Source organism: Lepidochelys kempii, chromosome 6 (genome assembly GCF_965140285.1).
Source record: "Lepidochelys kempii isolate rLepKem1 chromosome 6, rLepKem1.hap1, whole genome shotgun sequence".
Classification (NCBI taxonomy): domain Eukaryota; kingdom Metazoa; phylum Chordata; order Testudines; family Cheloniidae; genus Lepidochelys; species Lepidochelys kempii.
Genome location: NC_136385.1, coordinates 63,945,479 through 63,961,014, shown reverse-complemented (window position 1 = coordinate 63,961,014; position 15,536 = coordinate 63,945,479). Strand labels below are relative to the sequence as shown.

General features: G+C 43.7%; 1 protein-coding gene across 7 annotated transcripts in view; it reads right to left on the bottom strand.

Annotated features, from left to right (window-relative positions):
• Window positions 1-15,536, bottom strand: part of PALS1 (protein associated with LIN7 1, MAGUK p55 family member) — a 136,522-nt gene that overhangs the window by 62,672 nt on the left and 58,314 nt on the right. The window contains exon 2 of one of the 7 annotated variants that reach the window (XM_073348379.1): window positions 6,419-6,545. The exons of the other annotated variants lie outside the window; for them this stretch is intronic. The gene's annotated coding sequence lies outside the window, so the exon portion shown is untranslated. The remainder of the gene's footprint in view (window positions 1-6,418; window positions 6,546-15,536) is intronic. 7 annotated transcript variants of the gene reach the window in all.

Sequence of the window (15,536 nt, the reverse complement as noted above, 5' to 3'; positions counted from 1 at the left end):
AAAAGAGGTGTATGATGCTCTCCTTTAACTTTTAACTGGGTGGCTAGGGCACTCAGAGGGGATGTGGGAAACCCAAATTCAACTCCCCCTTCTGATGATGTGGAAAGGAATGTGAATTTGGGTCTCCAACATTGAAGGAGAGTGGGCTGTCATGGGATATTCTGTTATGCGGCTTTCTCCATTTCACCTCTTGAAGTCATTCCACTTTGTATAAATAAATAGTCATTAATGCAGAGACTTGAACTTGGGTCTCCTATATACTTGTTGAGTGACCTAACCACCAGACTGCAGAATCATTTTTACTCTTTCCTTGATCCAGTGATGAATAGTGAACTCGCCAAGGATGTAGGAGACCCAAGATCAAAACCTGCTCCAATGATTACTTATTTATACGAAGTGTAATTGCTTCACCAGGCAAAATGGAGAAAACTCCATTACAGAATATCCCATCATAGCCCAGGAGACAGGGCACTCTCCTGCAACATGGGAGACCCAAGCTCAAATTCTCTCTCACAAAGAGGGGAACTGATTATGGGTCTCCCACACTCCAGGTGAGTGCCCTAACCACTGGGCTAAAAGGCATAAGGAGGACACCTCTTCCAGACATTTTGTGAATTTAGTCCTCGTTTGCTTTTGTTAAAAATGCCTGAAATCTAAAGGAAAAGTTTTGAGTCGTGTCAAACTGAAGTGTTTGGTTTAGACATTTCCAAAACATTTTGATTTTTTTGGTTTGGTTGAAACTATTCAGCAAGCTTGACATAAATTTGCAGTTTCAGGTTGACTGAAACTGCATTTTTCAGATACTTCTAGCTGTGATAGTCCTAAGTTTTAAGAACGTAAGAACAGCCATACTGTGTCAGACCAAAGGTCCATCAAACCCAGTATACTCTCCTCTGACAGTGGCCAATGGCAGGTGCCCCAAAGGGAATGAACAGACAAGTTATCATCAAGTGATCCATGCCTTGTCATCCAATCCCAGCTTATGGCTAACAGAGGCTAGGGACACCAATGGCTAATAGCCACTGATGGACCTATCTTCCATGAATCTATCTAGCTCCCTTTTGAATGCTGTTATAGTATTGGCCTTCACAACACCCTCTGGCAAGGAGTTCCACAGGTTGACAGTGCGTTGCATGAAAAAATACTTTGTGTTTGTTTTAAAATGCTACCTATTGATTTCATGCGGTGGCCCCTTGTTCTTGTATTATGAGTAAATAACACTTCCTTATTTACTTTCTCTATACCACTCATGATTTTATAGACCTCTATCGTATTCCCCCTTAGTCGTCTCTTTAAATATTAGTTTGTTCCACAGTCCCAGACTAGTTCCCAAGAAAGCTGTCATGTTTTACCTCATGGTAGAAAGTTCCAATCCCTGAGGAATGGAGTTGTCGGCAATGGTCCTACTGCTAGAGCTTTAAGTCATTTTTAGACATCCTGGCCTAAACACCTAGAAGATAAGGACTGACCATTCGAATTTCATTGTGCTGCTGGATCAGTTATATGATTAATACATTTCATCATATATATTGGTTGGTTACAAAGTAAAATCATGTTGACTATGACTGGCTAAGTACTACTAATGAGAAGTGAGATGGAGACAATTCTTCCTCTGAAGCTGAGGCTACTTTCTCTGAAGTGCACAGAAGCAGCCAACAATCTTTCATTTTCCCTCACTTACACTGTATGAGCAGTCACTATGGTGCAAGTCCTGGTTCTATTGAGCTCCACAGTCCAGCCTGTCTCTGTGATCTACAAATGTAACAAAGTTCTTAAGGGGAACTTCCCAGGGAAGGTGGCTGAGGTAGGGGCAGCACACTGACAAGTGGACACGTGAAACAGGGACAGCTGGGAGGTAATGACAACAGTAGGCTTTCAGAGGTATAGCTTCCACATAGTGGTTCTGTGCACTGCTTTCAACAGAGAATCCCACTGTTAATTCTTTCCTCACGAGCACCTGGTCTCTTTTACATAATCCCTCTCATTCTCCACAAGGAATTTTATCTCCCCCTACATCCAGGCTGGGGAGAAGAGGATGGAGCCCAAGATTCTCTCCCCCATCTCCTCCAGCTGGTGTGGGCTCATCTGGGCTTCCTGAGAGGCTGACGGGAGGGCTTTTCTTTCTGGAGCCCTGGAGAGAGGGACCTAGAAGGTCAACTGGCTGCCATGCAACTAGACATGCAAAACTCTACAGTGCACTTCCTGCATATCTCCAACCAGCCCTGAGCTGGGAGGGAGAAGGAAGGACAGCAAGACCCCAAAAAGCCAGTGTGACAAAGTTCCTGCTCCACCTTGGTGGGTCTTGCACTTATTGGCGGATATGCTTGCCTTGGAGCTTCACGGTGGCCCTCAGCTTGGCCGTGTTTCTGAATTCAGACTCCTATGTCTGACCAGGAGTTGGGAGGATTTGGGGGGAATCCAGGCCTGCCCTCTATTCCGGGTTCCAGCCCAGGGCCCTGCGGAATGCAGCTGTCTACAGTGCCTCCTGGAACAGATGTGCGACAACTACAACTCCCTGGGCTACTTCTCTATGGCCTCCTCCCAACACCTTCTTTATTCTCACCATAGGACCTTCCTCCTGGTGTCTGATAATGCTTGTACACCTCAGCCCTCCAACAATCCGCGTTCTCACTCTCAGCTACTAGTGCCTCTTGCTCCCAGCTCCTCACACGCACGCCACAAACTGAAGTGAGCTCCTTTTTAAAACCCAGGTGCCCTGATTAGCCTGCCTTAATTGATTCTAGCAACTTCTTGATTGGCTGCAGGTGTTCTAATCAGCCTGTCTTAATTGTTTCCAGAAGGTTCCTGATTGTTCTGGAACCTTCCCTGTTACCTTACCCAGGGAAAAGGGACCTGCTTAGCCTGGGGCTAATATATCTGCTTTCTATTACTCTCCTATAGCCATCTGGCCGACCCTGTCACACCAGACATGTACATGGAGAAGCCAGCTTGGAAGAGAAGCTATGTACATCCTGCTACTGCTCCTGTCATTTTACCGAAGCATCTTAAAAACTGACCAGGAAGCTCAGCAGCAATCCTATGCCAGTTCCAAGCCCAGGCCTCATCCAACATTCCCATCTGTACCATTTCTGTGTGTACAGAGAGTTGCAAATTTAACCTAATATATAACAGCTACACAAAATATCATGTGTTTAATGGCCAATGTTTATCATAGGTGGAGCTAGTACCACCATCACCACCACCTCAGGTTGCCCAATAACTTCCCATTATACAGCCCTGTTTTCAGTTGCTCATAATCTCTGCCAAACTATCTGGGCTGAAATTTTCCATGCCAGGCTGAGGTGTATTTTTTGTTTTGTTTTGATTTGGTTTTGAATGAAATGATTCAGCCAAAACATCTGTCTGTTTCTGAGAATGAGGTTAGGGGAAAATGCATTTTGTCCAGTTAAAAAATATTCTTAGGAATGTTTAAGCAGCTTTAATCCCTGAACATTTTGGAACAGGGACTTGAAATTTGGCAAGGAGTGGGCTTTAGTGCCATGGATGTGCCTTTTGCTGTTCCAGTGAAAATCTGTCACATTTGGCCAAGTTACAACCTTTGATAAATCTTAAGTAGCATGTGGTCAGAGTTTAGCAACTAAAATCTCCATATGCTTTGAACATGCTCCATTCCCACACTGCTCCTACAAGTGACCAAACTGTGTATATGCCATCCCCACAGATGGAAGGGAATGAGCCTGTTCCAACCCAGGGCAATAGGGGCTCACTATCACTAGGACATTCCCTGAAACTTCTGGTCACTGTGGGCCAGGGCCAGGTGAGGCACCAAAATTGAAAACAATAGAACTGTCTCTTCTGTGCTCTGGATGATCCTCCCACCCTCCCCTTGCTGGTGCCAAGGAAACATGGAAGAGGGAGCTGCCTGACAACTGCAAAGTGGTCAAGAGGGCTAAGCGGGAGGACACTGACTGGAACACGGAAGGAGGGAGAGTGAAACTGGTAATGGCTGGACAAGGAGACAGTTCCAGTCTTGCTCTCCCCGCTTCCCAGTTTCCTTGCCCAACTAATTCTCAGTGTTCCCTCCCAATCCCAGCTTCTGCTCTAACTCTTTTCCTGGTCTCCCTACCCTACCCATCTAGAACATGGGGGGAGACTGGTACAAACATCCAGAGTAGGAAGACTGGGAAAGGAGAGTGGGAAATAAGCTGGGGATGGGAGGAACACAGAGTGGCTGCGTAAAGAGACTGGGATGACAAGCGGCGATTGGGACTGGCTAGGTGAGAATAGGAATGGAATGTGGAATCACAGAAGAGGTGAGAACGAAGCAGGACAGTTTGGAGGGGACAGCAGAAGGGAAGGATCAATCTTGAGGGGGCAGGGGGAAGGGCAGAAGAGCCTGTGCACACCAGAGAGCACTTCCTTAGAAAGACTGGAATGTAACTCAAGATTCTAGAGTCTCCCCCTCCTTCTGCAGTCAGGAAGTGAATTTAAAACCCACTTGCAAAACATGATTCCCCTCTATTTCAGGTCCACAGAAGATGACAACTTTTACTGCTATCAGTAACTTCATTAGTTCAAGTAGCAGATACATAGTAGATCTAAAGGTTCAAAGCCTGATGATCAGCTATGCAGGTGTCTCATTATGATGTTACAGAGATGGAATTTCACGTTTTCCAGTTTGCTTTTTTAAAACCGAAAAAATTATACATAAAAATCTACATTAAAAGAACACTCAGGTTGCAAAGTCAAGCATCCAAAAGTTAGGAAATGCCAGAATTAAGAGTTCCTGTGCTATCTAGGCTTTACTTACTTGATCACAAGATGTAAACATATGGCTACCAAATTAAGACCACCTTAATTCTGACATTTCTTAACCTTCAAGTGCTTGACTTTGCAACCTCAGTGTTCTATTAATGTAGTTTTTGTGTGTGGTTGATTAAATGTCATATCAATAAGATTTACTTTTCTGAACATTTAGTTAGTTATTAGTAAACTTCTCAATCCAACTTGACAAATGCTATCTACTTTTGTTAATGTAATTTGCATGCTAAAATTACTTGATAAATTCCTGCTGCTGAAACAATAAAAATACATTATATTCAACTTTTCATGTTTATGCAGAGTAAAATGCCCTTTTTTTTTTTTTTTTTAAATACAGAGGTCTGATGGAACAAAAGGAGTTAATTTATGTGAGGAAAAATGACTGTCTCAGAACTCCATATTACAGACAGACAATGATAGCTATTTCCCAAAGCCAATACAGCACATTTATGAAGCATAGCAATGAAATACCTGCATGAAACAGTAGCAAAGTGTTTGAGAAAAAGGTGGATATAACATGAGCTTACTCTGTGCACACTGAAGATCTGAGGACACGGTGCCAGCACAATTCCCTGTCATTTGTGGCACTTTCTTAGCTCAAGACCACAGCTCTACCTGAGCTTCCTTTTATTGATTTTGGGTATATGGAAACCAATGAATTCCACAAAATGTATGAGCAAAGGATACGATGGCACACTGGAGAAGTTTCCTTGCGTTTCCATCCACCCCATCCAGAGAGAGGCAGAGCATTTGTGCAATTAAAAGCAGAGACACCAATAGCACTGCAACTCCAGAAAGAGCCACGTTGCCAAACTAGGACAACCACAACCACAGGGCTGAAACTTTGTTGGACTGATAAGATTCAGATGCCACAAATTGTCATTTTCAAGTGCGGGCTGCATTTACAGAAACCCATAAGGTGTAACTAGATTTTCCTGGGCCTGTTCCCTCCGCACAGTTTTACCAGGAAATGAACAACACAGTCCCATAGGTACCATTGTACCATTTGGGAAGGCTCTTGCAGATGTCCTGGTGAGCTCAACAAATTGCAATTCTTTAGCAATGAGAAAAGGCAGCCTAACCTATTTCTTTCAACTGCCAACATCTGTTGTTCTGCATTCTGATTAAGTCAGGAAAAGTATTTTTTGAGTTCTGATCTTCCTAAAAGGACAACTTGATAAACAGCCACCCCAGTGAAGAACTCAAATTTCTCACTTTCTTTAAAGAATGTTTTAAGGAAATTTGCAGCAATTATACTTTATACAGATAAACATTAAAAATATATGTTGAGTAATAAAAGTTAAAAACTGTTTTATGAGTAATTGTTTCAGTATCTCCATAACGGAACATTTAGTAACGTTTTCCTGATACTTCCCTAGTAGAAGGTCCAGCTGCTTATGGAAAGTAGGACACCGGAAAGTCAGAATAACTTTAAAAAATTCTATTTGCAGTTAAAAGTCAATTTTAAGACTTGATGACAACTCTGAAAATCCTTTATGGCTCACACATTCAAATACAAGACATTCTCCCTCATCAAGTCCCATTCTATATCAGACTGTGAGGGTGGCAGCTTCTTATCTGAATTAATTTATTCAGATTTTGAATTCCTAAAGAATTAATAACGTATCATACTTACAATATTAGTGATTCATTCTTTTCTGTCATTAAATGTAGTAATTAAAAACATCTGATATCACACTGCAGTTTTCTTCAACTTCCTTTATTGCTAGGCCAATGGGCCAGATACAACATTACTAACAAATCTGAGGAGGGAAAAAAAATAGTAGAAAAGTGACCACGGCAATGCCAATTAAGCTTTTTTCCCTTCTTTTATAAATTTTAAAAACCCTCTGGTTTAAACTAGTCAATTCCCTTTGTTCTTAAATAGTTAAATATCAGTAATTGAATCTCAGTGTGTTTTTTTTAAATATAGTATGTGTTCAGACTAAAACCTTAACTTGTGTTTTGTTTTTAGGGAATGTTATGAATTTGGAGGAGGCTACTGAAGTTCTAAATAATGCTGAAAACTAAATGTAAGTGGTACAATAATGGAGGAGTGGCAGTAAAGCCTACACAAGTTTCTGGCAGCTTTCACTTGCAAATCTGAAGTGCTGCGTTTCATTTTAATGAAAAGCAACGTACAAACACTCCTGGAAAAATTCATCTCTTTAGCTTTTGTCAGAGTAGTTACTAAAACCATTCAAGTAGTAAATATTTTGGCACTTGAATAGCAATGAAGATTCATTATTTCCCTTCAATATTGGACAACTCTCTTTCAATAAGTACTAGTGCGGTAGATTAACTGTAGTTAACTCACACGATTAACTCAAAAAAATTAACTGCAATTAAAAAAATGAATTGTGATTAATCACACTGTTAAACAACAGAATACCAACTGAAATTTCTGAAATAGTTTTGGATGTTTTTCTACATTTTCAAATATATTGATTTCTATTACAACACAGAATACAAAGTATACAGTGTTCACTTTATATTATTTTTATTACAAATATTTGCACTGTAAAAAACAAAATAATATATTTAAATTCACCTCATACAAGTACTGTAGTGCAATCTCTTTATCGTGAAAGTGTAACTTACAAATGTAGATTTTTTTGTTGTTACATAACTGCACTCAAACAAAATCATGTAAAATTTTAGCGCCTACAAGTCCACTCAGTCCTACTTCTTGTTTAGTAAATTGCTAAGACAAACAAGTCTGTAGCCGGCATTTTTGTAGCCGGCATTGCAAGGTATTTACATGCCAGATATGCAAAACATTCATATGCCCCTTCATGCTTCAGCCACCATTCCAGAGAACATGCTTCCATGCTGATGATGTTTGCATCATTAATATAAAGGAAAGGGTAACCACCTTTCTGCATACAGTGCTATAAAATCCCTCCTGGCTAAAGGCAATATCCTGTTTCCTGTAAAGGATTAAGAAGCTTGTTAACCTGGCAGGCATCTGACCCAAAGGACCAATAAGGGAACAAGACACTTTCAAATCTTGGAGGGTGGGGGGTTCTCTCTTGGGACTGAGAGAGGCCAGACAGAAATCCATCATCTCCAACCCATCCTAATCCAAGTCTCCAATATTGCAACCAGTATAGGCAAGCCAGGTGAGACAGATTAGTTTATCTTTTGTTTTATGTGAATTTTCCCTATGTTAAGAGGGAGGGTTTATTCTTGTTTTCTGTAAGTTTAAGGTTTTGCCCAGAAGGGGATCCTCTGTGTTTTGAATCTGAATATCCTGTAAAGTATTTTCAATCCTAGTTTTACAGAGATGATTTTTACCTTTTTTTTTTTTTTTTAAATAAAATCCTTCTTTTAAGAACCTGACTGATTTTTCCATTGTTCCAAGATCCAGGGGTTTGGGTCTTTGATGATTTTGTAACAAATTGGTTAGGATATTATTCTCAAGCCTCCCTAGGAAAGGGGGTGTGTACGGTTTGGGGTGATATTTTGGGGGAAGACGTCTCCAAGTGGTCTCTTTCCCTATTCTTTGTTTAAAACACTTGGTGGTGGCAGCATACTGTTTAAGGACAAGGCAAAGTTTGTATCTTGGGGAAGTTTTTAACCTAAGCTGGTAAGAATAAGCTTAGGGGGTCTTTCATGCGGTCCCCACATCTGTACCCTAGAGTTCAGGGTGAGGAAGAAACCCTGACAGTTCATTAAAAAAATAATGTGTTAATTACATTTGTGACTGAACTCCCTGGGGGAAAACTGTATGTCTTCTGTTCTGTTTTACCCGCATTCTGCCATATATTTCATGTTACAGCAGTCTCAGATGATGACCCAGTACATGTTCATTTTAAGAACACTTTCACAGCAGATTTGACAAAAAGCAAAGAAGGTACAAATGTGAGATTTCTAAGCATAGATATAGCACTCGACCCAAGGTTTAAGAATCTGAAGTGCCTTCCAAAATCTGAGAGGGACAAGGTGTGGAAAATGCTTTCAGATGTCTTAAAAGAGCAACACTTCAATGTGGAAACTACAGAACTCAAACCACCAAAAAATAAAAATCAACCTTCTGCTGGTGTCATCTGACTCAGATGATGAAAATGAACATGCGTCAGTCTGCTCTGCTTTGGATCGTTATTAAGCAGAACCAGTCATCAGCATGGACACATTTATTCTGGAATGGTGGTTGAAGCATGATGGGACATATGAATCTTCAGCACATCTGGCACATAAATATCTTGTGAGGCTGGCTACAACAGTGCCATGTGAACGCCTGTTCTCACTTTCAGGTGACATTGTAAACAAGACATGGGCAGCATTATTTTCTGCAAATTGTAACCAAACTTGTTTGTCTGAGCAATTGGCTGAAGTAGGACTGAGTGGACTTGAAGGTTTTAAAGTTTTACATTGTTTTTATTTTTTTAATGTAGAATTATGAACAAAAATAACTGCATTTGTTAGTTCAACTTTCATTATAAAGAGACTGCACTACAGTACTTGTATTAGGTGAATTGAAATATACTATTTCTTTTGTTTTTTAGAGTGCAAATATTAGTAATAAAATATAAGTGAGCACTGTACACTTTGTAGTCTGTGTTGTAACTGAAATGAATATATTTGAAAATGTAGAAAACATCAAAAATATTTAAATAAATGGTATTCTATTTTTGTTGAAGCGCGCGGTAAATTTTTTTAAGTGCTTGACAGCCCTAATAAGTACTGAATTTAAAAGATGTGGGGATTTTGAGCCCAAGACAAAAATAGTAAGGAAGAGAGCACAGACTTGGCCACTACTCTAGGTACTTTCCTTTCAGTGCCTGAGTCATCAGGAAGGCTTTACAAAGAATAAAACTAATGACCTACAAAGAAGCCAATGCCTCAGAAAGGAATACTAAAGACAAAATCAACAAAGGCTTTCTTCAAAATTAGCGGAAGGACAGGTGGAAGACCTTCAGAGAAGCAGAATTACTCAGTAAATTTCCCCCTTGTCTAAAGGCATAATTTGCACAGGACTGCCATGTCAAAAGAGGAAGTAGCACAAGAACTGTATCAAAGTAGTAAAAACTGCAAAAGGCAGCAAGAACAGACACTGACAATGTGATTAAGAAGGGAAAATTACTTTGAAATTCTACATTTTTAAAGATATCACACAGGACTTTTAATCCTGATCTCAAACATCTAGTGCAAACTAGCCAGAATTCTCATCATTAAATGTTTTGGAGGGCTACACTCATCTACTCCCACCTCACCTACCATTCCCCACAAACTGGTGAAATAATTCATATCCTACAGCCTGAATGGTCTGATCCACTGGTGCTCTCAATAGGCATGCAGCAATTCTCCAAAAAGGGACATACTTTTGGAGTTTAACGTACCCATCCTACACACCCACATCATTTGAAAGCTTATTTTATGTACATTTATATGAGGTATGCTATGGAGTTGTCAAGTAGTGCTGTAAACCTGTAGACAAGATGAAACAGCAGCATCCAAAATGAGAAAGTGTCAGTTTTTGCACAATTTCCAGAAACACGACAACATGACTATTACTACAAGTTTTACTGTTAAAATTAACGTAAACACTTTAATGTGGTGTTCATTTGTATTAAGAGATTTTTATTGCTTTTTTTTCCCCAGAAATGGAGCTGTTTAGCACGTGACAACTATGGCAAATAACATTTTGCAATATACTAACATGAAATGTTTTCACACCACATAATCTTAATTGTAAAAGCACCTCACAAGTGATAAGTTTTCTGTATTTTCAATTTAAATTTGCTGACCAGATCAGTCACACTGAAGGTTTTGCACAAAAAGCAGTAGATTGCATGCCGATTGTTTTTAATGCATGGTGAGTAGACATGAATCCTTAATGTAATGCTTCTCCACTTGTAAGCTTTTGCGCATACAAATTAAAACCTTCTACTAGGCAGGCTAATTGTAATTGCCTACATATGCAGAACTAGCCTTTAAAATATTTTAGAAACTAGCTTTTTAGTTCAGTGGCACTAATGCACAGGTCAGAAATAGTATTAGAGATGACAATACACTGCTTCATATTGGGTTTCAATCAGAAGTGCTCACTAAGCAAAAATGGCAATGTTGATATGAATATACAGATCTAATTTATATCTAATTTAGCACAAGTCTATTAATGGGACAAAATGAAAAGTGGTGGCAATGCTAACAATATACTTTGCAAATTTTACTTCTACAGGAAAGTAACAGTATATGAAGATATGGAGGATACAAGCCTCTTAAAGCTTACACTACTCTCTACAAAAACTTTGAAAAGTGTTATTTGTCAAGAAAATCAAAAGAATGCAAAAAACTGCCAAAAGCCACTAGTGTTGGAGAGAATTCTGTGATGCTGGAAGCAGCAGCCAGGAGAGATGAATTGTATTGGAGACTACTGGATGAGTTTTCTAGTTTAGAGGATGTTCTACCAATACCCCATCACAGGGACTGATTTCAGAAACACACAACCAAATTGAATTTGGCACACGTTGGAGTTGTATTGAACCCAGCAAAGAAAACAGACAATTTGATCAGAGAGTAACATGTTCCCTGCTTCTACAGCCACTAGAACTAACAGTCTTCCAGCGATCGGTCCTGTTGCATTGTTTGCTTGAGAAAAATACACAAGACAGACAAGAAACTTCATAAATAGAAACAGCTGAGAGAGCAACCAATCTAAGGGAGGCAGCACTTCAAAAAGGAGATTACACGTTGTGAAGAAATAACAGTTACCTTTTCCGTAATTGGTGTTCTTCGAGATACTCATGTCCATTCCATATTAGGTGTGTGTGCGCGCTCGTCACATGCATCGGTGCCGGAAGTTTTTCCCTCAGCAGTATCCATAGGGGACTGTTTCTGGCGCCCTCTGGAGCGGCACCCACATGGCATGGTATAAGGGGTGCCGCCGGTTCCCCCCACCCTCAGTACCTTTTTGCCAGAAACTCCAAAAGAGGGGAAGGAGGGTGGGTTGTGGAATGGACATGAGCAACACCAGTTACGGAAAAATTAACTGTCTTTTCTTCTTCAAGTGCTTGCTCATGTCCATTCCATATTAGGTGACTCAAAAGCAATACCCCTGAAGATGGGTAGGAGTTCACGGATGTGTAGATTGCAACACAGCTCTGCCAAACCCAGCGTCGTCCCTGGCCTGCTGAATGATGGCATAATGAGCCGTAAACGTGTGGACAGAGGACCACATTGCAGCTCTACAAACGTCCTGAATAAGGATGTGTGCCAGGAAGACCGCTGAAGAAACCTGTGTTCTCATCGAGTGGGCTCTGACAATCAGCTGTGGAACCCCCACCAGGCTGTAACAGGTCCTTATGCATGAGGTAATCCAATTGGAAATCATCTGCAAGGACACCAGAAGATCCTTCGTCCTATCTGCCGTAGTGATGAAGAGCTGAGTTGATTTACGGAAAGGCTTGGTACATTCTAAGTAAAAAACCAAGGCCCTTCGGACGTCCAGGGCGTGAAGACACCTCCGCCTCTCTTCACTGGTCTTGTGCGGTTTGGGACAGAACACCGGGAGGAAGATGTCCTGGTTCATATGGAAGGTGGATACCACCTTCAGCAGGAAGTCCGGGTGGGGCCGTAGCTGAATCTTGTCTTTGTAGAAGACGGTGTACCACGGTTCTGAGGTCGAGGCTTTAATTTCAAAGACCAATCTAGCAAAGTCACCACCACCAGAAACCTTCCATGACAGGTGGGAAAAGGAGCAGGAACCAGCGGCTCAAAGGGCGGGCCAGTGAGCCTAGAGAGGACCAACTTAAGATCTCACCATGGGACAGGAGCCTGTACCTGCAGGAAGAGTCTCTCGAGCCCTCTCAAGCATCTAACCATCATGTCATGGGAAAACACCGTCTGTCCTTGGACCAGCGGGTGAAAAGCGGAGATGGCTGTGAGATGCACTCAAATGTAAGTGTGTGCCAGGCTCTGGTTCCTCAGATGGAGCTCGTAGTCCAAGGACAGCCTGTATGGAAGAACGCAAGGGAGAGATGCCATGTTCAGGTGCTCAGCGGGAAAATCTCATCCACTTGGCCAGGTAAGTCAGTCTAGTTGAGGGCTTCCTACTCCCCAGGAGGACCTGTTGGACTCCTTCTGAACAGGTCCGTTCCTCCAGGTTCAGCCACACAGCAGCCATGCCAAGAGGTGGAAGGATTCAAGGTTGGGATGTAAGAGCCAAGTGTGGTCCTGTGACAGCAGGTCCAGTTGGTTGGGCAGGGGCCAGGGAGGGGAAGCTGACAGGTTCATGAGCATGCCGAACCAACGCTGGTGAGGCCACACTGGGGCAATCACGACAATCTGTGCCTTGCCTCTCCTGATCTTTGCCAGGACCCTGCTGAGGAGTGGAATCGGAGGGAACACGTACATCAGGCTCCCTGACCATAACAGGAGGAAGGCATTAGAGAGGGAGCCCTTGCTCAGACCTTGCCGAGAACAAAACTGGTGGCACATCCTGTTCTGTTTGGTAGCGAACAGGTCCACTTGGGGAATTCCCCACCTTTCGAAGATCATGCTGGCTATCTCTGAATGGAGTGACCACTCACTGCGAGCAAAGAAGTCGCTGCTGAGCTGGTCCACCAACATATTCTTGATGCTGGGAAGGTGACAAGCTTCCAGATGGGATTTCGTGGCAGATGCAGAAGTCCCATAGATGGGAGTGCCTCTTGACAAGGAGGCAATGAGCACGCTCCCCCTCATCTGTTGATGTAGAATATAGAGGCTGTGTTGTCCGTCAGGTCTCGTACCACCTGCCCTGACAAGTGGGGCAGCAAGACTCTGCACGCCAGCCAGGCTGCTCGGAGCGCTGTGACGTTTATGTGCAACTTTGCCTCCTCCAGGGACCACATGCCCTGTGTCTGGAGGTCGCCAAGATGCGCACCCTAGCCGAGTCATCCAACACCAACTCGATGGAGTGAGGTGGGGTTGTCAAACTGAAGCCCCCCAGGACTGTCCTGCAGTCGACCCACCATCGCAGCAAGGTAAGTATCACCTGGGGAATGGTAACAATCTTTTCCAGGGGGTCTCTGGACTGGGAATAGACCGTCCCCAGCCACTGTTGCAGGGGCCGGAACTCCTTCCTGGAAGCCTCAGGGAGCAACCCTTCCAACTTGGCCATAGCTTGCCACATATTAAGGTCATATTGGCCAAGGAGGACTTGGTGGTTGGCCATGCTTAGCTGAAGGCTGGAAGACTAATAAATCTTACGTCCAAACAGATCCAGCCTCCTCGAGTCTTTATTTTTTGGGGTGGTCTCGGATTGTCCTCCCCTCTCTTTGGGGTTAACCACATCTACCACAAGGGAGTTGGGGGCAGAGTGGGAGTATAAGTACTCATGCCCCTTGGTTGGCACAAAGTACTTGCATTTGGCCATTTTAGAGATAGCCAGGGAAGAGGGGGTCTGCCACAGGGCATTAGTGATTTTGGAAATGCCTTCATGAAGGGGTAGGGCTACGCTGGCAGGAGCAGAGGACGTCAAACAGAGTCTGAGGGCTCTTCCAGTTCCTCTGCCTGAAGTCCCAGGTTGGAAGCGACCCTCTTTAAAAGTTCCTGGTGCACTTTGGCGTCATCCTGAGAAACTGGGTGAGGGGACCCTGTGATAGCGTTTTCTGGCAATGACAAGGATGATGCCAGTGCTGTGGCAACCTCCACTTCCATTGGTGGTCCAGCAGCTTGCTCCCCTGGGTCTTCCTGGACCTGTGGGGTCTTACCCCCTGAAGCCTAAAGCACTGGAGAGGGATGGGATACCAAGGCTGCTGGCCTCTCCAAAGCTCCCAGTGCCAACTGGGCAGCCTGGGAAGGTTGAGTGAACCCCCAAGGGTTCCACGGGTACTATGGGACAGGCAGTGGTGGTGGTGGTGATGGTGATAGTACAGACGACACTGCAGGTACCAGGGCTTGTCCCACAGTCAGGGAACCTCGCTCCATGCTGGAGGTATAAACAGAGCGGTCAGTACCAGGCGACCAGGATCGGGCAGAGAGGTGGCTCTTGTCTGACAGGTGCTGGTGACTGCATCCTGAAGCCAATCTGACAGGGTGAGACGGGCATCTTGGTCAGGATCTCGGGGACAGACAGCACTCGGCAGATCTGCATTGGACACCAGGCGATCCACGCCTCTCTCTACTCGAATGGTACCAGGATGCTGAACGGGACCAGAAGCTAATATGGGCCGGTTGCTGGGAGGATCTTCCCTTGTAGGGCGAACTACTGCTTGCAGATGGGTGATGGTCCGGCGATCTGCGATCCTTAATCGGTCCTGGGCCCTTGGAGACTGTCGGGCCCAGTCCAGGAGTTCTTGCCTGGTGGTGCATGCCTCAGAGGGTCTATGCCAATCTACCAGTGAGGTACGCCTCAACTCCCTCGATCGGTGGCCCATCTGGAGAACAAAGAGGTCTCCCTTGAGCCTGCCTCTCTAATCCTGAGACGTGATGGCTTCGAGTGGGCAAGCGATGGTGGGACATCCCTCTCGATGGGGAATGATGCCGCTGTGGTGGGGACACACGCATAGATCCCAAGGTGGGTATTCCCCAAGACGGGGGTACCGCTGGAGCTGGTGTGGGTGGCACCAGGAGCATCAGGATCTCCTGAGCTGCTTGTAGGACTTTGGGCGTTGATGGCACCAGAAGCTGGCCATGGCCTGCACTGCTATCCGGAGTCGCAGGCGAAGCATGTGATGGGCTGCACCACTCAACTTGAGCTGGGGCCAGACTTCCCGAAAGGGTCGTTGAGCTGCCCAGCATGGCTTGTGGCTCACCCCCAGCCCTCT